At 41.3% G+C, this 24,531-nt stretch overlaps 1 pseudogene; it reads right to left on the bottom strand.

The window, feature by feature from the left end:
- Window positions 1–11,578: 11,578 nt before the first annotated feature.
- LOC139396831 (exocyst complex component 7-like) lies at window positions 11,579–23,176 on the bottom strand (annotated as a pseudogene).
- Between the last annotated feature and the right edge of the window lie 1,355 nt (window positions 23,177–24,531).

The raw sequence follows: 24,531 nt of genomic DNA, 5'->3' as shown, positions 1-24,531 counted from the left end.
CCATGTTCTGTTATAATCTCCACCCGGCACAGCCAGAAGAGGACTGGCCATGTTCTGTTATAATCTCCACCCGGCACAGCCAGAAGAGGACTGGCCATGTTCTGTTATAATCTCCACCTGGCACAGCCAGAAGAGGACTGGCCATGTTCTGTTATAATCTCCACCTGGCACAGCCAGAAGAGGACTGGCCATGTTCTGTTATAATCTCCACCTGGCACAGCCAGAAGAGGACTGGCCATGTTCTGTTATAATCTCCACCCGGCACAGCCAGAAGAGGACTGGCCATGTTCTGTTATAATCTCCACCTGGCACAGCCAGAAGAGGACTGGCCATGTTCTGTTATAATCTCCACCTGGCACAGCCAGAAGAGGACTGGCCATGTTCTGTTATAATCTCCACCCGGCACAGCCAGAAGAGGACTGGCCATGTTCTGTTATAATCTCCACCCGGCACAGCCAGAAGAGGACTGGCCATGTTCTGTTATAATCTCCACCCGGCACAGCCAGAAGAGGACTGGCCATGTTCTGTTATAATCTCCACCCGGCACAGCCAGAAGAGGACTGGCCATGTTCTGTTATAATCTCCACCCGGCACAGCCAGAAGAGGACTGGCCATGTTCTGTTATAATCTCCACCAGGCACAGCCAGAAGAGGACTGGCCATGTTCTGTTATAATCTCCACCCGGCACAGCCAGAAGAGGACTGGCCATGTTCTGTTATAATCTCCACCCGGCACAGCCAGAAGAGGACTGGCCATGTTCTGTTATAATCTCCACCCGGCACAGCCAGAAGAGGACTGGCCATGTTCTGTTATAATCTCCACCCGGCACAGCCAGAAGAGGACTGGCCATGTTCTGTTATAATCTCCACCCGGCACAGCCAGAAGAGGACTGGCCATGTTCTGTTATAATCTCCACCCGGCACAGCCAGAAGAGGACTGGCCACCCCTCATAGCCTGGTTCCTCTCTAGGTTTCTTCCTAAGATCTGGCCTTTCTAGGGAGTTTTTCCTAGCCACCGTGCTTCTACACCTGCATTGCTTGCTGTTTGGGGTTTTAGGCTGGGTTTCTGTACAGCACTTTGAGATATCAGCTGACGTAAGAAGGTATATAAATACATTTGATTTAATTTTGAACCCTTCTGATGCTATACATAAACACTATTACATCAGAATTACTCTCTAATTTAAACTGTGGGTAGTTTCATATGTCCAGACAATTAGTCCACAACCAGCTGTCAAAACAAGCTGCTTCATGAGCCACTAGTGAGGAGATGGCAACCTTTCTCCATTACCCAGAGAGGAGACGGCACCACTGAAACCACAGTGCTGTCTGGTGCCCATGCATGATGACATTTCAAATAAACCAACTCAATCCCTTTTGTATTATTGTCTGTATGAAGTCTGTATGCTCAACAATATGATAACAGCCTACGGTCCTATTGAGGTCCAGTGAAACATATAGCCAACTACAGGGTTTAGAGGCAGGTGGAGGTGCAGTATATCCACTTCTGCCTAGTCACAGTAATTAGTAATTACCTGTCTGTTGTGGGTTGTTGTTTACACAAGATGGTGAAATGAATCCTGGGAGGTTAATTTAAAAACTCATTATTTTGGGATTATAGCCAAGCACATCCTGTACAATACCGAGGATAATATTCTAATGTAGACAGTTTGTGGGGGTGTGTATGTTCTCATGGAAGACTGCCGTGACCAAATGTTCCAGAGCAGCCTTTATAAGGGTCATCCCTGGTGAGGCTTTGGCTTGAGAGGAAAGGAGAAGGCAAGTGGTGATCACTAAGCATCTAAAGGTAAGTTTTCAGTCCTTCTAACAGTTTCATTGGAGGAAACTCGTCATTTCTAGTAAGACTGTGCACCAATGTCTAACTGACCATGTACTTTGTGACAGGAGGACGTGCAGGGATGAGACCCATGGACCACAGCGTGTTGAAATGTTGTCTCTTCTCTCTACTCTTGCTAACAGGTAAGACATTGGGCTCCATTTTACTCTTCTTAAAACAGGCACAGATTACACTAGAAGAATATCGTCTTTCTCGTTCCTATTAGCAGATTTTAAGTAAACATTGCGAAACAAGCATTTCAAATGGTTAACAAGCTGAAATATTCAAAACATGTTTCAAACTGCCTCGGCCCATTTTGACGCACTGCTTGGGCTGCGTGTGAAAAATGCAGCACATTACCTTTCAAACAGATTATCTTACTAAAGTCATGAAAACAATTAGAAATAAAATATTCAAATACATTTTTAAGTGTATTGAAGCTGTATAACATGTTGCACTAAAAGCTGGCAATGTAGTATGTTGTTTGATCTAAACCTGGTACTCTTATCTCTAGTCCAGTATCACTCCAATATAACTGATTTAGAGTACCAGGTTTAGATCACTTTTCAGACTTATTGAGTCACTACTATGAAGCCATCAGAAATACTCTAAATGGGGAGATGGGAAACTCCATTTGATTCGTATTAACGCCCATTGTGTACAATGTCCACGCGTTGTCAATTGGCCGCACAGTGCATTCTGGGTAAATCTGGGACAAGAAGCGCACTCCTTCAATGAGCGAATGGGAGTCAATTGAGCGCTAGCTCAAAAATCCAACATTAGCATGAATTACACGGGAAAAAAAGCACATTAGAAATATATTCAGAGATCTGAGATATGTATCTTGTTTACCTAGTTTTTTTTATTTGTGACATTACTTACTTAAGAAAATAAACATGTTATGCGTCTGGAAACTAACTTTCTACAAGGGATTTCGGCGCGATTAGTTTAACAACCGCGTGAGACAACATATGACAACGTGAACGCGATTGTCAATGAGCGGAGATTCCTATCTCCCCATTTCTTAAAGTATTTCTGCTACCATGAAGCAAGTCAACAACCTTATCCGATTGAATTTAGATTGTGTTTTATTTATTGTACTGTGGTTGTTAAAATATTGGAAGGCATCGGTTCCTAGAAAATCGCTATATAAATCCAATGTATTATTCTGAAATGATATACCTGTCTCTGGTTCCACAGTGTCTGCAGCAGACCCTCCATCCAATGCAGCAATTTTAGCTAGTGAAATGACTCCAGGCAATGCATCCAATACAGCCAATGCAGGCCAAGCACCCAATACATCCAACACAGCCAGTACAAACCAACCATTCAACACAGCCAGTACAAACCAACCATCCAACACAGTCACTTCATCCAGGGCAACGACACCCTCCTGTACAACACGTCGATGTCTGGCCAGCATGCTGATTGCGAAAGAAGCTCTGAGTCAGCCACAGTCTCCATCATGCATCTCAAATATCAGTGTGCCGTTAATAGTGTATGAAACTCTGTCTGTCGTAAGTCACTTTCTGTTCCTTTTAATTGAGTTTTGTACAATGTGATGAGTTTCAGAGATAACCTATTGACAGACATATAATTATGTGATGATTAATTATACCACAGCGTTGTTGAATACTAATTTCTAATTGGCTGAAAGGGCATTCTAAAATGGATATTAAAACCAGCTAACGGGAGAGTTGAAAAAGATATTGTGCCAGTTGGAAAATAAATTGGGACACCTTGCAATCATGATGCATTATGTGCCTACACGTGCAGACCGTATTTGCCACAAAGTTACAAAAAGCTAAACCAACAACCACACAAACCGAAATTGGATACATTGTAAACGCAGGTACAACGGGGAAAACTTCGCTAGCTATCATTGATTTGTTTTTGCAGACTGAGTAATGAACATACAATTTTGCAGTCATGACGGCGGCGCTATGCGGTCAAATCTTCCCACGTTTCTAGTTTGGCCAGCTGTTCTCAACTGGTATTTTTGATTTAGGTTCCCAGATTTGCTAGCAACAAACTATTTAGCCAGTTTATAGCCTAGTGTTTGATATGCAATGCAATCTTCTCGTAATGAACAGTGTCGAGCGTCCTGACGGGAAGGCAAACTTTAGCTATGTCAGGCAAAATCCGGCATGATGAGCTCACTGTTATGATGTATCCAAATGAATGTCAATAGAAAAAATCTTAAACAAAACTACTTTGCTGTTATTCTGACTGCAGAGATCGTGACTGTGTTAGCCATAGCTTGTTGGCTAACTAGCAAGAAAGGGACAAAAACAGTGGTGTAAAGTAAACATACTTTGAAGTACTAAAGTCGTTTTTTTGCGATATCTTTACTTTACTATTTCTGAAAACTTCACTACATTCCTACAGAAAATACAAATAATAATAAAATGAACTTTTTACTCCATTTTCCTTGACACCCAAAAGTACTCGTTATATGTTGAATGCTTAGCAGGACAGGAAAATGGTCCAATTCACTCACTTATCGAGAGAACACATCCCTACTGCCTCTGATCTGACAGACTCACTAAACACATGCTTCGTTTGTAAATTATGTCTTAGTGTTGGAGTGTATACCCCTGGCTGTCCATCCATTTTAAAAACAAGACAACGGTGCCAAGACAATCTGCTCTGCTTAATAAGGAATCTATCTATACTTTCACTTTTGATACTTAAGTATATTTTTAGCAATTACATTTACTTTTGATACTTAAATATATTTAAAACCAAATACTTTGACTTTTACTTGAGTAAAAGTATAGTATAAAAGTAAAGTATACCTTATTAGAAAGTTACTCAAGTATGACTATTGAGTACTTTTTCCACCACTGCAAAAACGTTGGCAGCGAGCACAACAAATAGAACGCGTAAATATCTAACTAATCGAACGAACGACTGGGTCTCTAGCAACAAAAATGTGTGAATGTATGAATTATCTTTATGAAAATATTAAAACATTTTTATGCCTAGCAGTAAATGTGTGCTTTAGTATTTTCTTTGGCAACTGTGATATAAGTGAGAGAAACTCCTCAGTTCTGTACATTACCATGGAAAAATAAACTGCAAAGGGACTTGACACCGCCGCGTCGTCCATTATTTCCAAGGTAATCATCATCTTCTCAGATATAATGGCGGTCTGCAAACCAACGTTAAAGGTGCATGCCGCCACCTACTGTGCTGGAGTGAGGTCAATCACGGTTTACAACATTTCTAAATCATCCTACCTAAATGTAGTACTTCTGTGAAAAAAAAGAGCCCTACTAACTTCTAATAGACCCTCTTCCATCCCCCAAATCCCCCCCAACGATCCTACACTTCCATCTGTCCCTCTCTTCAACATACTTACAATATAACACATGCTCCACCGTTTCTTTCCAAGGGAATGTACAGAATGTTGGCATTTATCCCTTATTATCTTCTAAATAGGACACAAAAGATCTTCGCTTCGAGAGTCATCTGCAAGTTATGTTGGTAAGTACACATTAAAAATAATCCAGAAACATTCAAGTAAATGTGCCATTTTGTAAAACCACTCATTATGATTATACACTACAGTCTTGGGAAGACCCTGATTTATCATGGGACACATCAGTCTATCATCATGATGTGGTGGTCCTGCCTGTCAGTAAAATCTGGACTCCTGAACTCCATGTGACTAATGGGTGAGTCCACTTACAACAGAATACAATAACCTACCAGTAAGTTATATTTAATTTATTCTTGATTCCTTTTATAACATGATCTTCTAAATAGCGAGTAAAACATCTACAGAAATTAAATAGAGATACAGTATTTATTTTTGGAGTGGCCAAATGTTTAGGTGTGACAGTTTAGTAGATCAATCCTCAGTCTGTTCTTAACTTCTCATGTCTAAAGAGTGCAAACAACGATGAAGCACGGCAACAAGGATTTACTGGTGCACAGCAACGGGACTATAGAGCACATGGTCATCATGAACACTGTGGTGGGCTGTGAGGTCAATCTGTACAATTACCCCTTCGCTTCAGATTTCTGCCCCATCGCCATCAATGTATGGGCACTTAAAGGTAAGTGCATCATTTCAATCCTCATTCTGTCTGCTAAACAGCTATTGCGCACTATTACTTACCAAAGATCTTATTAAAAACAAGATGTTAACAAAAACAACGAAAACATGTTTTAAATCTGTATAGCCTACTGCAATTCCGTATATGATGCAATTCAGTTTATTTGTCATCTTTGGAGTTTTATATGCTCCCTGACTGTCCTCCCTACCAATGATGTACAGTGCCTTCAGAAATTATTCATACCCCTTGACTTATTCCACATTTTGTTGTTATGGCCTGAATTCAAAATTATTAAATATATTGTTTCTCTCTCACCCATCTACACACAATACCCCATCATGAGAATGTCTTTAGAAATGTTTGCATATTTATACAAAATATTACAAATACAGAACTTGAATTTACATAATTATTCACACTCCTTTCCTATGGCACTACAAATTGAGCTCGGGTGCATCCAACTTCCTTTGATCATCCTTGATATGTCACTATCCACCTGTCTATGTAAGGTCCCATAGTTGACAGTGCATGTCAGAGCAGAAATTATACCATAAGGTCCTAGGAACTGTCCGTAGATCTCTGGGAATTGTGATGAGGCATATCTGGGGAAGGGTATAAAATAATTTCTAGAGTGTTGAAAGTTTCCAAGAGCACAGTGGTCAACATCATTGGGAAATAAATAAAAACATGGAAACTACCCAGACTGCCTAGAGCTGGCTGTCAAATCAAACTGAGAAACCGGGCAAGAAGGACCTTGGTCAGGGAGGTAAACAAGAACTCAATGACCACTCTGATAGAACTACAGAGTTTCTTGGCTGAGATGGGAGAACCTGCCAGAAGGACAACAGTCTCTACAGCACTTCACCAATCTGGGGTTTATAGGAGAGTGGCCAGACGGAAGCCACTCCTGAGAAAAAGGCGCATGACAGCACGTCTGGAGTTTGCAAAAAGGTATATGAAAGACTCGAGCATAAGGCAAAAATATTCTGTGGTCTGATGAGACAAAAATGGAACTCTTTGGCCTGAATGCAAACCACTATGTCTGGAGAGAACCAGGCACAGCTCATCACCCTCTAACGCCACCCCTACCCTGTTGAGCAGTAGGGATTGAGAGACTGGTAAGGATAGAGAGAACATTGAATGGAGCCAAATACATCCTTGATGAGCACCTGCTTCAGAGTGCAAACGACGTTAGACTGGGGGTGAATACTTGCAGCCAAAGCAACGATGGAATGGCTTCAGAACAAGAATGTGAAAGTCCCTGAGTGGCCCAGTCAAAGCCCAGACTTGAATCTCATTGAAAAAAACTTAAATTGCTGTTCATCGCCGCTCCCCATCTAACTTGAAAATCTGCAGGGAAAAATGGGAGAAAATCCCCAAAAATCAGATGTGTAACACATTTATTTTTAGAATAAATCAAGGGGTATATAAACCCTGGATTGCTGATGCTATGTATTAGCCATTGAGAGGCATTGAAGCCATTCCCCCAGTAGGAGCAGTGCTCCATAGGAATGAATGTAATTCTACAGTATTTCAATTAAATGTTTCAAGGACAAAATTACAAAAAAATTACATGCATTTAAGTATTGTTCTGTTATTGTGGTGACAGTAACATTTGTAATTCCAAAAAAGTATATTTTAAAACTCCCCTAAAGTCTATGCCCACAACCCTGTGGAAATCGAATTAGCATGATAATCCCCATAAAAATCTGTCAATTTAAGATGATATCTGTTTTTCTCATGAAATGTGTTTCAATCCACTGCGCCTGCCAATATCGCCATTCCGCATCTGCGATGAAAGGTGTCAGAGCTAGGGCGGTATTTATCAGACCATGAGACATCCCGAAAATCGGTCTTCTCACAAATGTCTGTAGAGTCCATACGGTTTGGCCTACAAACTATTAAGATGAGACTCTCAGGAACATGACGGTTCTCTCCGTTTTGCTCTATGACCCCCACAACAGTCACAGGACTGGTCTGAAGTCAGTACAGCCGATATGCCAACTTCTGCCTGTAGCATCCGAACAGTTTTGGCTACACACTATGACCCTTCTATGGAAAGGTGAGTCTCTCACGAGCCTAGTTTAAGTTTTTTTTTTTAAATGTATGCAAGAATATATGGAGATAAGGGGTTAAATACTATCTGTGTATCCATGTATGAAGCTGTTATTCAAGGTGTTTCTATGGAGTCTGTAAAATAATAAATGTAGCAAAAACAAATGTAGACATTAATAAATTCTTCCAAAAAAATACAATGATGGGGGGGTGCCAAGATGTAGGCACGGTGGTTCAACACAGCGCCCCCCATCAGTCATCTACTGTACAGTGTGTATATATATACATCATTGTCCCTTCCAGGTTTGTGGTGACAGAGGTGTGTTTGGGCCGGTGTAGCATGCTGCAGAACCAATTGGCCTTTTGGGCTGGACACAGTGAATATTAGGGGTGTAATGGGTCAAACATTTTGATTTGGTTCAGTCCTTGATTTTTTTTTTTGCTCAATTTTCAGGAGGGGAAAAAATGACCATTATACCATCCTGTGTAAATGATAACGATGGACAATCTTTAATGTAGGCTTAAGATATCTCCCACATTAAATAAGGTAAATGAATAAGTTAAGCACGAATAAGAATTATATAAACAACATAACAAATGCAAGCTTTTATGTGTTGTATAGTTCACATCAGAGTGAAATAGACAGATACTGGGGTGAATGGTTTTAACAGTATTGCATGACGATAGACATGAGAACTGGGGGTGTTATAAAGAGCATCTTTTATGTGTTGTATAGTTCACGTCAGAGTGAAATAGACAGATACTGGGGTGAATGGTTTTAGCAGTACTGCATGACGATAGACATGAGAACTGGGGGTGTTATAAAGAGCATTGGGTGGAAGACCAACACTATCTTCTGAGCGGTATGAAACACCATGAGAGGAGGCAGTGTTTTATTAGTGTGTATGCTGAAAGCAAGAACACTCTAGAAATCCATATTTTTATTTGTTTACTCCTTAAGCTTTAGCCTAGCCTTATTGGGGAAGTTCATGATTTTACAACTTGAGGTTAGATGGTTCCTCACCCTGAAAGTAGTCTATGGGCCTGGAGAAACATTAACCCATGGTTCAGTTCTCTCTGAACAACAACTACTAACAAATCAAATCAAATTTATTTATATAGCCCTTCATACATCTGCTGATATCTCAAAGTGCTGTACAGAAACCCAGCCTAAAACTCCAAACAGCAAGCAATGCAGGTGTAGAAGCACGGTGGCTAGGAAAAACTCCCTAGAAAGGCCAAAACCTAGGAGGAAACCTAGAGAGGAACCAGGCTATGTGGGATGGCCAGTCCTCTTCTGTCTGTGCCGGGTGGAGATTATAACAGAACATGGCCAAGATGTTCAAATGTTCATAAATGACCAGCATGGTCGAATAATAATAAGGCAGAACAGTTGAAACTGGAGCAGCAGTACGGCCAGGTGGACTGGGGACAGCAAGGAGTCATCATGTCATCACATTAGCCACCGCTAACAAAAAAAATCAACGTGAGTGATCGGGGCAATTGTCAACATTTCATGGCCAAATCAACCATATTTAGTTTGACGTTACTTAATGGTGATTTGGACACTTGTTTTTTATTGCATTTTGCAAATGATGTGGCACTTCTCTCTGAGACCCCACGCTAACAAACAAAGGATATGGCTGCCAGAATGAATCAAAGTGAGGTTGTTTCACCAAAGTGGCTCTGAGATATGTGTTACAGTAGGCTACCACCACTGAAGTATTAGTATAGATAGATTTTGTATTATTATTTCGACAACAAAAAAATTACGTAAAAAAAAATGGGTCATTTTTCCATCCTCTTCTGAGAACCAAAATAAGAGTCATATCAAGAAATGAACTGAACAAAAAATGTAAATCTTTACACCCCTAAAACAACAGATTTTTAGGGGTGTGAAGTTACGTACGGTATGATCTTTGAATGACTGAATTAGTATCAAATATCTGCTTTTCCAGGATGTGGCATGTTCCTTAACTTTGGGAAAGTGAGCACAACTAGTGCAAACCGTGGAGACTGGCTAACCGAGGAGGTGGAACTCAACACTAAAGGAGGCAGAGATGATCGCAACTATCTATGGGTTAGTGAGTGTTCCTGGTGATTTCAGTAGTTTATGTAGAGTAAAGTATCTTTATCTATGGGTTAGTGAATGTTCCTGGTGATTTCAGTAGTTTGTGTGACATGTAGAGTAAAGTATCTTTATCTATGGGTTAGTGAGTGTTCCTGGTGATTTCAGTAGTTTATGTGACATGTAGAGTAAAGTATCTTTATCTATGGGTTAGTGAGTGTTCCTGGTGATTTCAGTAGTTTATGTGACATGTAGAGTAAAGTATCTTTATCTATGGGTTAGTGAGTGTTCCTGGTGATTTCAGTTGTTTATCTGGGACATGTAAAGATACTTTACTCTTCCTGTTAAGGGCAGAGCTTAAACAACATTTACACAGAAAAAAACAATACACCTAAATAAAAATGTATCTGATGTTTTTATACCTTTCATAAGTAGTATTGTGTAGATCTATACATGCACATCCCAGGCTATGTATTGTGTAGATCCATACATGCACATCCCAGGCTATGTATTGTGTAGATCCATACATGCACATCCCAGGCTATGTATTGTGTAGAGCCATACATGCACATCCCAGGCTATGTATTGTGTAGATCCATACATGCACATCCCAGGCTATGTATTGTGTAGATCCATACATGCCACAATTCCAAATTTGCAGTGCGTTTCTTTTCCCATTAATTGGGGTTAAGGCATAGTTGGATCTGCACAACCGATGGTGAAGGATGTGGACTGATTGACATAAGGCTTCTTTTGAGTTCTGAAAACATCGGACAGTCTGATTTTGGAATGTAATGCTCTTCCCTTTCAATTTTAAACAAATGCAATACGTTTAGACGCAAGAACTCGGAAAAACAAATTATTTCAGTCTGGCCTACCTGTCTGTCTTCACAGGTGTCGCTGAAAATGCGGTCTGAAAACCCGTTTCTGTCCCTGGTCCTGCCCAGTATACTGATCATTGTGGCAGATGTGGTGAGCTTCTCCCTGCCGCTGGGAGGGGGCGAGCGTATCTCATTCAAGGTTACACTGGTTCTCAGCTTCATCATGTTCCTCATCATCCTCAACGACCTACTGCCTGGAGGAGGCCAGTGCAGCCCCATCATCCGTGAGTATCCCGTGTGTAATGCACCAGAATGAAACAGCATTTTGTTATAAACGGTGTGTATGTAACAGAGTTAAGAATGTTCCATAAACTTATTTCACAGCTAGCTTGAAATGTCGCCACGGGAGCTATCGAATTTGATATTTTTCTGCAGCTCAATAGTTTGTTTGGTATGTTGTCAATTTGGGAGCAGTGATCCTGAACAGCAACAGTGATCCTAGTGATCCGTTGGGTGCAGAGTTTCACTATTTCCAGCCCGGTATGTTACAGGGACAGTAAAGAAAGATATACTGGTAGCAGCACACTGATGTCGGTTTCATGTATACAGGGCCTCTCTGCCACCATATAACACTCACACATCTCTCTCGTTGTTCTCCATAGGAAAGCACTTCTGTTTCTGTTTGGTCATCCTGGTGTTGAGCACGTTGCAGTCTATGGTGCTCACACGCCTGGCTAAGTGTGGCACTCTCTGGCCCTGCAGCCTCTCCAAGTCCAAAGACTCACTGCTTAAAGACACAGACAATGAAGAGGGTAAACGTTTTCATTCTTCTGTCATCTCAGTTATCCACAGAGCAAGATATATTTTCATGGTTTCCAAAGACATTAACAAAACGTCCTTATACAACCATTGTTAACCTGACCATGAAGTCATGATGACGTTACTGCAACCAGTTTCACTGGGGACCCCATAAATGACTTTCATCATCATCAACTAGTCAAGTTGTATTTTAATGCTCAACCTTTTAATTCGTACCCTTTAGCTGCAGTCTTTTCCAGCATCTTTTCTTGTTAGCATCATTTGTCTGGCGTTTACGCTGGTCCAGACAGCTACTCCATTTCATCTGTCATCTGTCACTGAAAACTATGTCATTTTACAAAAAGGTCAATTTTTTATTTAATCATGTTATATTAATAATAGGTTTTCCTTTTTCTCTCTCCTTTACTTTGTCTAGAATCCAAGTCTGATATTAAAGCCTCAGAGGAAGAGAAGAATACAGCCCTCCAGAAGGTGGTGAAGTTTCTCAACAAAATGGCTGCACAAGACCAGAAAAATGCTTTACACCATCGCTTTGCCAACAAAGTGGACTTGATCTGTTTCTGTATCTATCTCACCGTCCTCATCGTTTATGCAGTCGTCATTTTATATTTCTCCTTTGGTTCTCGATGTGAGATCAACCAATTAGATTTCTGGTCATAAATTCTTTATTCGCTTTTAACAACCATCATTTCAAAAAAATATTGGTGTATTTGGGTCTTCAGAAATTTTGCAAGCACAAACAAAAAGCTAGTTGTTTTGAGTTTCTGGGTAAAATAAATAGATGTGTTTATTCTTAAATAGAGCTTTAACAATATTTATTTAAACATGTTTAGAACTAGGCAGTCATATGTGTAATAATACATTTAGCAATTAGGGCTCTAATGAATACATGTAATGGGGACTGAAGCACTGTAATCCCCCAGAATAGAGGCCTAGAACTCTAATGAATACATGTAATGGGGACTGAAGCTGTAGTATTAGTAGTGTGGAAACAAATCAACAGTGTGTTATTTCCTATAGAGGCAGTGTGAAGGCCTTATATTATCTCCTAACTAAGCAGGTTCTCAACCTCAGGCTGAGATATCAAATAGTCTCTCGATCATCTCCTCCACCTGCGCTGGGCTGTATTTGTGGTATCTCTCAGGGTGTTTGGAGAAATCATGGTCACATCTGTGTAAAGGACCATAATAAATGAATATCACTGTACCAGCGTTCTGTATGAAATTCTTACTGCACATCAATATTGAACAGTGGTGAATAAAAGAACACATGAATTGTTCATAGAGACCAAACATACATGGGACATCCCAGTTTCACCTACAATATTTGAAAAGCATCAGTTATTCAACCACCTTATGTGTGCTGAATTCCAAATGGACCCCCTATTCCCTAGCCACCCTAGCAGATCTAAGAGGATTGGATAGGTAGAAGCAATATGACATTTTCACTAGGCCAATCAGAAGGCAAGATGAAGGTATTACCATAATGCTTGTATCCATCCAATCCACTCAGATCTACAGGAGTGGTTGGGGAGTAGGGGCTGGTGAATAGGGTCTAGTGAATATGGAGTAAGGGCTAGGGAATAGGGGTTGATTCTGAATTCAGCAGCAGTCTCCAGTAATAAGCTCTGTGATATGCCATGACTCCCCTCAGCAGAAAGGCTGTGTAGGCCTTGGACACCATCTCTCTCTGGGCCTGACAGATGGCCTGGCGCTGCTCTCTGTCTGGGATGGCCCACGCTTTCTGAGCCTTATACAGTTCCTCCAGGCCCTCGTTGAAGCTCTGGACGACACGAGGTCAAAGGTCATATCATTTTTTGGGGGGACCGTCATGTTATCACATATGAGGGCACTGTTTTGTAGCAGAAAATGCAAACATTACAATCTTTATATAGCATGTCACAAACGGTGCCCCATAAATACGAGCCCTAAGCTGACATTCAGATTCAGAAAACTTTAATGTCCTCAAAGAGGCAATTCATCTTGCAGCAGTCATAAAATATATAACATATAAAAATATAAAATAAGCTGACATGTTGGGTTTAGACGTTTGTGATCATTCTGTTTGTGAGTATGAATAAGGGTTGTTGTGTAGAGATGTAACATGGTACTGATTAGGGCTGGGAATTGCCAGGGACCTCACGATACCATATTATCATGATACTTAGGTGCCAATATGTTATGTATTACGATTCTATATGTATTGTGATTCTTATGATTCTATATGTATTGTGATTCTCATGATTCTATATGTATTGTGATTCTCATGATTCTATATGTATTGTGATTCTCATGATTCTATATGTATTGTGATTCTCATGATTCTATATGTATTGTGATTCTCATGATTCTATATGTATTGTGATTCTCATGATTCTATATGTATTGTGATTCTCATGATTCTATATGTATTGTGATTCTCATGATTCTATATGTATTGTGATTCTCATGATTCTATATGTATTGTGATTCTCATGATTCTATATGTATTGTGATTCTCATGATTCTATATGTATTGTGATTCTCATGATTCTATATGTATTGTGATTCTCATGATTCTATATGTATTGTGATTCTATATGTATTGTGATTCTCATGATTCTATATGTATTGTGATTCTCATGATTCTATATGTATTGTGATTCTCATGATTCTATATGTATTGTGATTCTCATGATTCTATATGTATTGTGATTCTCATGATTCTATATGTATTGTGATTCTCATGATTCTATATGTATTGTGATTCTCATGATTCTATATGTATTGTGATTCTCATGATTCTATATGTATTGTGATTCTCATGATTCTATATGTATTGTGATTCTCATGATTCTATATGTATTGTGATTCTCATGATTCTATATGTATTGTGATTCTCATGATTCTATATGTATTGTGATTCTCATGATTCTATATGTATTGTGATTCTCATGATTCACTATGTATTGCTATTCGATACTGTGATTTTATTGTGATTTGACGTTCCAAACATATTGCTCACCATATGTCTGCTGCTGAGATGAAAGAGAGACATGAGAAAACTAGTTTTGATCAGTCATGGAAATAAAAAAGTGCTGAAAACAAATCGTTTCCCAAATAAATTGGCGCCTTATTTAAAATGAAGATGGAGAACAAGCTATGAAGGAAAAATACTGGAGTTTTGGTGCAGGAACAACCAACTAGCACAAATATAATATTGCGGTATTGTCAAAACGATACGATATATCGTCAAAGATAATATCTCGATATGCATCTGTATCGACCCCCCCCCCCATCACTAGTACTGAAACAGATCCTTTAGGTACATGGAGGAATCTGGCCTCCTTGTCTTACCTTGAACTTGTCTTTAATCACCTGACAGTCTTTTTCTTTCAACTGAAGCCCGATGGGGATGACATATGAAGAATAGAAAAGGTGTGATTAGGTTTGAATAAAACAAGCAAATCCACTTAAAGGTAGATAGTGTCATTTGAGAAATATCCTTTTTAATTTAATATACAGTATCAAAACATCTACCCTCACCTTGTCACCTGGCTTAAAGGTGGGCAGATTCTTTTCAGTCAGGCACTCGGTCACCTTCAACCAACTGCAACACACAAGCAGCACACATTCACTGCACAGATCAGTCATGTTCAGTAGCATAATCATTCATTGGACTGCCCACAAGTCTGGAACCAACAAGCCTGAACAGCTTATACCCCCCAAGCCATAAGACTGCTAAATAGTTCAAAAGTTAGTCCTTGTGCCTATTGGTTATCTCCATTGGCCCTTTTTGCATGAACTCTTTTGACTTATCGAATACACTGCTGTTACTGTTTATTCTCTACCTCAATTACATCGTACCCCTGCACATCGACTTGGTACTGGTACCCCGTATATACAGCCAAGTTATCGTTACTCATTGTGGATTTATTCCTGGTTATTATTTTCCTATTATTTCTCTCAGCAGTGTTGGGATGGTCCCGCAAGTAAACCTTTCACTGTTCGTCTACACCTGTTGTTTACGAAGCATGTAACAAATACATTGTATTCAAGTTGTAGCATGAGACACTTGATTTAATGTAGCATTGTCCCCGTGTGAAGTAATGGTAATGCTTCACTTAAAGCCTGCAGGTATCATGCATTATGATGCAGTTATAATGCATTATGATGCAGTTATAATGCCGGTATCATGCATTATGATGCAGTTATAATGCATTATGATGCAGTTATAATGCCGGTACCACTGAACAGGCAGTTAACCCACTGTTCCTAGGCCGTCATTGAAAATAAGAATTTGTTCTTAACTGACTTGCCTAGTTAAATAAAGCTAAAACATCATGCATTTTGTTGCAGTTATAATGCCGGTATCATGCATTTTGATGCAGTTATAATGCATTTTGATGCAGTTATAATGCCGGTATCATGCATTATGATGCAGTTATAATGCATTTTGATGCAGTTATAATGCCGGTATCATGCATTTTGATGCAGTTATAATGCATTTTGATGCAGTTATAATGCATTTTGATGCAGTTATAATGCATTATGATGCAGTTATAATGCATTTTGATGCAGTTATAATGCCGGTATCATGCATTTTGATGCAGTTATAATGCATTTTGATGCAGTTATAATGCCGGTATCATGCATTTTGATGCAGTTATAATGCATTTTGATGCAGTTATAATGCATTTTGATGCAGTTATAATGCATTTTGATGCAGTTATAATGCATTATGATGCAGTTATAATGCATTTTGATGCAGTTATAATGCCGGTATCATGCATTTTGATGCAGTTATAATGCATTTTGATGCAGTTATAATGCATTTTGATGCAGTTATAATGCCGGTATCATGCATTTTGATGCAGTTATAATGCATTTTGATGCAGTTATAATGCATTTTGATGCAGTTATAATGCATTATGATGCAGTTATAATGCATTTTGATGCAGTTACAATGCATTATAACAGGGGGGAATTCAAAACATTACATTTCCAAGGGAAAGCAAGTGCCAGGATCTCACAGGAAATATGGGTGTTTTTAAAGTATTCCAGAGTTGACAATATTAGCAGCATATCCAGAGACCGAAAAGCTGAACTGATGAATATCATTTTGAGGAGGAAGTTGCATTTAATGACTTACCGTCCGTAAGGGCAGTATGCTAACCTGGTTACCAATCTGTTCCTGTCATCATTCCACTCATTGTCATGCAAAACATGTTTTAGCAATGACAGGGAGTACAAAGAGTGGAATGTTAGCAGAAAAGGCTGTGGATTTCAGGCTAGCAGGAGGCAGCTAGTCTCTTCTAATAATACATAATGAACAGGACTAACGTTAGACGATGTTAGATTCCATCACTCCCTTCTTCCTCCTCTGGATTCCTGGTCCCTCACCTGTGCTGGTACACCTGCTTCTGTTGCTCAATCAGTTCCCCGTACTCAACCTCCGGATCCCCGCCGCTGGTTTTAACCACTTCAAACAGAGATGACCTGCAGGTAGATGTCCCTGTCATAACCCCTGTGAGCTGTGACAAATTCACTTACAACCCTGAACTAAAGAACATGGAAAGTCAAAATGTAGGGCACTTTGAGTGATCATTTTGTTGTCTAGGCCTAGTTAATATCTCAACCTTAGGGGTCTCAAATGAAGATGTATTATAGTTCCGGAACGCGTACTGGTAAACTGCATGACCAGTTCGTATTCATTAGGGCACGCCACAGAAAAAGTTTTTAAAATGTTTTGTAACTGAAAAATAAAATGTGCGTTTCTCATTTCTTAATTCCAGGTGGTCCCTCCCCTCCCTGTTTGACTGTTTTCTTCCATTTGTTGCCTAATGAACATGACCCTCGTAATGGGAATATTAATGTGTGTTTTTCTTATAACTCATTTCTGTGTTCTATTCATCTGCTGTTCTATAAACCAATTTCTGTGTTCATGCAAGTGGCTGACTGTACAAATCACCTATCAGTAGCTGCAATTTGGCAGTACGCCCAGATCGTGTTTTGAGAACGAACTACCATGTTTTGAGAACAAACAAAAAATATCTCAGTTTCAAGGTCTCAGCTTAGAGAGAAAGAAGCCTTGTGAGGTGTTGGTCTGTCACATGCTATGAAACAGTATTGGTCTGTCACATGAATGAAACAAGACGATAATGATTAATGAATTATGCTAAATCATGCAAATATAACTTGTCTGTGTATAGTCGTATATAAGACAACTGCTGGGACTGCCCAGGCAGAGCTCCTGATTGACATGTGTACTATGGTGCATTGAGTTGGTTGGAACCTCTCCAGCGCGCTGACAATAAACAATGGTTAATTTAAGATTGACTTTGAGTATCCCTGTGTAAGATTATTTTCACAACACCCTGTTCATTAATATGCAAGGCCCTAATGCCAGACTCAAGCAATGGTTCATCCACACTGAATATTACAGCTAACACACACTTTGGAAATGTACAAAGAGAGGGCCTACTTCTTCATTGACTTGAGGATGTAGTTGTAGTTGTTGAGGAGGAAGATGGCCCCGAGAGCGTGGTCCTCGTACACCTTGGCCTTACTCTGTAGGTTGTACTGGAGATGCTCCAGCACTTGACCTGGAAAAGGGAAATCATGAACATCGTGTAAAACCACATAGCCACCACATGGGGGCAGTCAAGGTTCCTCATGTAAAACCACATAGCCACCACATGGGGGCAGTCAAGGCTCCTCATGTAAAACCACATAGCCACCACATGGGGGCAATCAAGGCTCCTCATGTAAAACCACATAGCCACCACATGGGGGCAGTCAAGGCTCCTCATGTAAAACCACATAGCCACCACATGGTGGCAGTCAAGGCTCCTCATGTAAAACCACATAGCCACCACATGGGGGCAGTCAAGGCTCCTCATGTAAAACCACATAGCCACCACATGGGGGCAGTCAAGGCTCCTCATGTAAAACCACATAGCCACCACATGGTGGCAGTCAAGGTTCCTCATGTAAAACCACATAGCCACCACATGGGGGCAGTCAAGGCTCCTCATGTAAAACCACATAGCCACCACATGGTGGCAGTCAAGGCTCCTCATGTAAAACCACATAGCCACCACATGGTGTCAGTGAAGGTTCCTCATGTAAAACCACATAGCCACCACATGGGGGCAGTCAAGGCTCCTCATGTAAAACCACATAGCCACCACATGGGGGCAGTCAAGGCTCCTCATGTAAAACCACATAGCCACCACATGGGGGCAGTCAAGGTTCCTCATGTAAAACCACATAGCCACCACAAGGGGGCAGTCAAGGCTCCTCATGTAAAACCACATAGCCACCACATGGGGGCAGTCAAGGCTCCTTATGTAAAACCACATAGCCACCACATGGGGGCAGTCAAGGCTCCTCATGTAAAACCACATAGCCACCACATGGGGGCAGTCAAGGCTCCTCATGTAAAACCACATAGCCACCACATGGTGGCAGTCAAGGCTCCTCATGTAAAACCACATAGCCACCACATGGTGGCAGTCAAGGCTCCTCGTGTAAAACCACATAGCCACCTAATGGTGGCAGTCAAGGCTCCTCATGTAAAACCACATAGCCACCACATGGTGGCAGTCAAGGCTCCTCATGTAAAACCACATAGCCACCACATGGTGGCAGTCAAGGCTCCTCATGTAAAACCACATAGCCACCACATGGGGGTAGTCAAGGCTCCTCATGTAAAACCACATAGCCACCATATGGAGGCAGTCAAGGCTCCTCATGTAAAACCACATAGCCACCACATGGGGGCAGTCAAGGTTCCTCATGTAAAACCACATAGCCACCACATGGGGGCAGTCAAGGCTCCTCATGTAAAACCACATAGCCACCACATGGGGGCAGTCAAGGCTCCTCATGTAAAACCACATAGCCACCACATGGGGGCAGTCAAGGCTCCTCGTGTAAAACCACATAGCCACCACATGGTGGCAGTCAAGGCTCCTCATGTAAAACCACATAGCCACCACATGGTGGCAGTCAAGGCTCCTCATGTAAAACCACATAGCCACCACATGGGGGCAGTCAAGGCTCCTCATGTAAAACCACATAGCCACCACATGGGGGCAGTCAAGGCTCCTCATGTAAAACCACATAGCCACCACATGGAGGCAGTCAAGGCTCCTCATGTAAAACCACATAGCCACCACATGGGGGCAGTCAAGGCTCCTCATGTAAAACCACATAGCCACCACATGGGGGCAGTCAAGGCTCCTCATGTAAAACCACATAGCCACCACATGGTGGCAGTCAAGGTTCCTCATGTAAAACCACATAGCCACCACATGGGGGCAGTCAAGGCTCCTCATGTAAAACCACATAGCCACCACATGGGGGCAGTCAAGGCTCCTCATGTAAAACCACATAGCCACCACATGGGGGCAGTCAAGGTTCCTCATGTAAAACCACATAGCCACCACATGGTGGCAGTCAAGGTTCCTCATGTAAAACCACATAGCCACCACATGGTGGCAGTCAAGGCTCCTCATGTAAAACCACATAGCCACCACATGGTGGCAGTCAAGGTTCCTCATGTAAAACCACATAGCCACCACATGGTGGCAGTCAAGGTTCCTCATGTAAAACCACATAGCCACCACATGGTGGCAGTCAAGGTTCCTCGTGTAAAACCACATAGCCACCACATGGTGGCAGTCAAGGCTCCTCATGTAAAACCACATAGCCACCACTTGGTGGCAGTCAAGGCTCCTCATGTAAAACCACATAGCCACCACATGGTGGCAGTCAAGGCTCCTCGTGTAAAACCACATAGCCACCACATGGTGGCAGTCAAGGCTCCTCATGTAAAACCACATAGCCACCACATGGTGGCAGTCAAGGCTCCTCGTGTAAAACCACATTGCCACTACATGGTGGCAGTCAAGTTTCCTCATGTAAAACCACATAGCCACCACATGGTGGCAGTCAAGGTTCCTCGTGTAAAACCACATAGCCACCACATGGTGGCAGTCAAGGCACTTGAACTAAACACCACCTGTGGCTGATTCTGACTCATAATCAGGGGTGAAAGTAGATTATGGGACCTCCAGTATCGAATTTACTTTCTTTGGAGCCAAAAGCCAGAAGCCAGCATATTGCCTTAGCTTAATGGTGTCCGCATGCTTCCCAGCCGAAACAGTTCAGAAGAGTTTGTGCATATATTATGACAACATTTTGTGATGTTTTTCTTCGTTTTGTACTTCGGTAAGGGTTTTTTCAGTTGTTCGGGCACACACATTGTTTTCTTGAGGCAGGCTGAAGTTGGTAGCTGAAGTCTACCCCCCTTCGTCTGTGATTGGTCAACAGTAGGGATTCTTCAGTAAAGTCTTTGTTGTCATTCAATGAGAGACGACTCGTTTTATGCATATTTTTTCATTGAGAAACACTGCACCAAACATCTTAGTTAGATGTAAAGTTGCGCAACTAAGATCTCTGCAAAAACGTGAAAATTAATGACATAATTCTTGAACTATCTTAGATCAATTCTGAATAGAAATTTGGCTTGTCACCTAAAACACTCACAAACACAATCAAAAGCATCCTGTCGGGTTGTATCACAGCCTGGTATGGCAACTGCTCCGCCCACAACCGTAAGGCTCTCCAGAGGGTAGTGAGGTCTGCACAAAGCATCACCGGAGGCAAACTACCTGCCCTCCAGGACACCTACACCACCCGATGTCACAGGAAGGCCAAAAAGATCATCGAGGACAACAACCACCTGAGCCACTGCCTGTTCACCCCGCTATCATCCAGAAGGCGAGGTCAGTACAGGTGCATCAAAGCTGGGACCGAGAGACTGAAAAACAGCTTCTATCTCAAGGCCATCAGACTGTTAAACAGCCATCACTAACATAAAGTGGCTGCTGCCAACATACAGACTCAAATCTCTGGCCACTTTAATAAATGGATTTAATAAAGGTATCACTAGTCACTTTAAATAACGGCACTTTAATAATGTTTACATGTCCTACTTTACTCATCTCATATGTATATACTGTATTCTATACCATCTAATGCATCTGGCCTATGTCGCACGGCCATCACTCATCCATATATTTATATGTACATATTCTTATTCATCCCTTTACATTTGTGTGTATAAGGTAGTTGTTGTGAATTTGTTAGATTATTTGTTAGATATTACTGCACTGTTGGATCTAGCACAAGCATTTCGCTACACTCACATTAAAATCTGCTAACCATGTGTATATGACCAATACAATTTGATTTGATTATTTTGAGGAAGTGTAAACTGGCTACGGTGTCTCAAAATGGACAAACCGTACTATTGCCACTTTTTAAAATAATTTTTAAGCGAAGTTATGCGAGCCCACTCGACTTCGGCTAGCCGCCAGCTGAACTGAAGCATGCGGACGCCTTAAGACCCAACGGTTCAGCGTCTTGCCCTTGTCAAAGGTGTCATTCTGGATATTAGACACAGCCATGTTTAACACTCACAGACATAAGGACTCAGTGCTCTCTGATTGTCATTCCCCTTGGACTCCTGACTGTCTGATGGCTGTTCTTCTGATTCATCTGCATCTGGTGAACAAAACAATTCTATATCTACACATCTTATCTCAATGAGGAAAAAGCAACCATCTAATAACCATCTAGTTTTTTAACCGAAAACTCAATCTAATAAACAAAGAGAAACACTCCGTACCAGTGTCATGTTGAACGTCCACCAGAACACTATTGGACACCTCCATTGTTACTGTGTCACTGTCTACATCATGAGGATAAAGGATGGACCGAACAGCATCTGCAAAGGACAGCAACTGCTGCAGGAATAGAATTGTCTGGAGACAGTAAGAGAAAAAATAACATATTAGACATCTTTAGTTAGGTCAGTTCAAATGGGATAAAAAATAAAATATACTTTATTCTACATTTAGTGAGAAACTGACATGTGTCTTCTGTCTAGTATCCCATGATGCAACAATATAAGGAAACAAACCCCCTCTGGAACAAAACACCCTTGTCCTTACACAAATCTAGATAAGCACATCGGCATTACTGATTCACTTAATTGAATGGAAACTGATGGAGAGGAAACAGAAAAGAGAGCTGTTACATTGCTGTTGAATTCATGCACCGTTCCATCCTTGGACATACTCTCCCTATCAGGGTTGGTCTGTGAGAGAAAGGGGAAAATTACAATTCGGGGTTGAGTTTCTCAAAGCTTCCAGATCGTTTTAGGTCATTGGAATGTACGCAATCACGGCCCAAATACATGATCTCAGTGCTATGAAGCTTTTGGGAAACTCCCCCACTTGTCTGTCTGATTAAATCATATTATCACAACAATCCAGTCTGAGGTTCCCTTGCTGGATGATGAAACGTTCTATAATTCAAAGTCCTTCCAACTAAAACAATCTTTGAATGGTTAGAATGTCGTACCTTGACGTGAGCAGAAAAGTCCGTCAGTGCTCTGGCTGCCAGGGTCTTCATAGATGTAACGAGTTTGGAAAGCTTGGCCAAGGTGCCGCTTGTTGTGCACTGACAGGCAATATGAAACATGACATCACACAGTCAGCCATAATAATACCGTGGTGGACTAAAGTTTTCAGAATGACACAAATATTCATTTTCATAAAGTCTGCTGCCTCAGTGTCTTTAGATATTTTTATCAGATGTTACTATGGAATACTGAAGTATAATTACAAGCATTTCACAAGTGTCAAAGGCTTTTATTGACAATTACAGGAAGTTGATGCAAAGAGTCAATATTTGCAGTGTTGACCCTTCGTTTTCAAGACCTCTGCAATCCACCCTGGCATGCTGTCAATTAACTTCTGGGCCACATCCTGACTGATGGCAGCCCATTCTTGCATAATCAATGCTTGGAGTTTGTCAGAATTTGTGGGTTTTTGTTTGTCCACCCGCCTCTTGAGGATTGACCACAAGTTCTGAATGGGATTAAAGTCTGGGGAGTTTCCTGGCCATGGACCCAAAATATCAATGTTTTGTTCCCCGAGCCACTTAGTTATTATGGCAAGGTGCTCCATCATGCTGGGAAAAGGCATTGTTCGTCACCAAATTGTTCCTGGATGGTTGGGAGAAGTTGCTCTCGGAGGATGTGTTGGTACCTTTCTTTATTCATGGCTGTGTTCTTAAGCAAAATTGTAAGTGAGCCCACTCCCTTGGCTGTGAAGCAACCCCACACATGAATGGTCTCAGGATGCTTTAATGTTGGCATGTCACAGGACTAATGGTAGTGCTCACCTTGTCTTCTCCGGACAAGCTTTTTTCTGGATGCCCCAAACAATTGGAAAGGGGATTCATCAGTGAAAATGACTTTACCCCAGTCCTCAGCAGTCCAAGCCCTGATCTTTTTCCTGGAGAAGTGGCTTCTTTGCTGCCCTTCTTGACACCAGGCCATCCTCCAAAAGTCTTTGCCTCACTGTGCGTGCAGATGCACTCACACCTGCCTGCTGCCATTCCTGAGCAAGCTCTGTACTGGTGGTGCCCCGATCCCGCAGCTGAATCAACTTTAGGAGACGGTCCTGGCGCTTGCTGGACTTTCTTGGGTGCTCTGAAGCCTTCTTAACAACAATTGAACCGCTCTCCTTGAAGTTCTTGATGATCCGATAAATGGTTGATTTAGGTGCAATCTTACTGGCAGCAATATCCTTGCCTGTGAAGCGCTTTTTGTGCAAAGCAATGATGACGGAACGTGTTTCCTTGCATGTAACCATGGTAGACAGAGGAAGAACAATGATTCCAAGCACCACCCTCCTTTTGAAGCTTCCAGTCTGTTATTCGAACTCAGTAAACATGACAGAGTGATCTCCAGCCTTGTCCTGGTCAACACTCACAGCTGTGTTTATGAGAGAATCACTGACATGATGGGA

The sequence above is a fragment of the Oncorhynchus clarkii genome, unplaced genomic scaffold (assembly GCF_045791955.1).
Source record: "Oncorhynchus clarkii lewisi isolate Uvic-CL-2024 unplaced genomic scaffold, UVic_Ocla_1.0 unplaced_contig_1132_pilon_pilon, whole genome shotgun sequence".
Taxonomy (NCBI): domain Eukaryota; kingdom Metazoa; phylum Chordata; class Actinopteri; order Salmoniformes; family Salmonidae; genus Oncorhynchus; species Oncorhynchus clarkii.
Note: the sequence above shows the minus strand (reverse complement) of the source record. Positions and strands in the feature narration are given on the sequence as shown.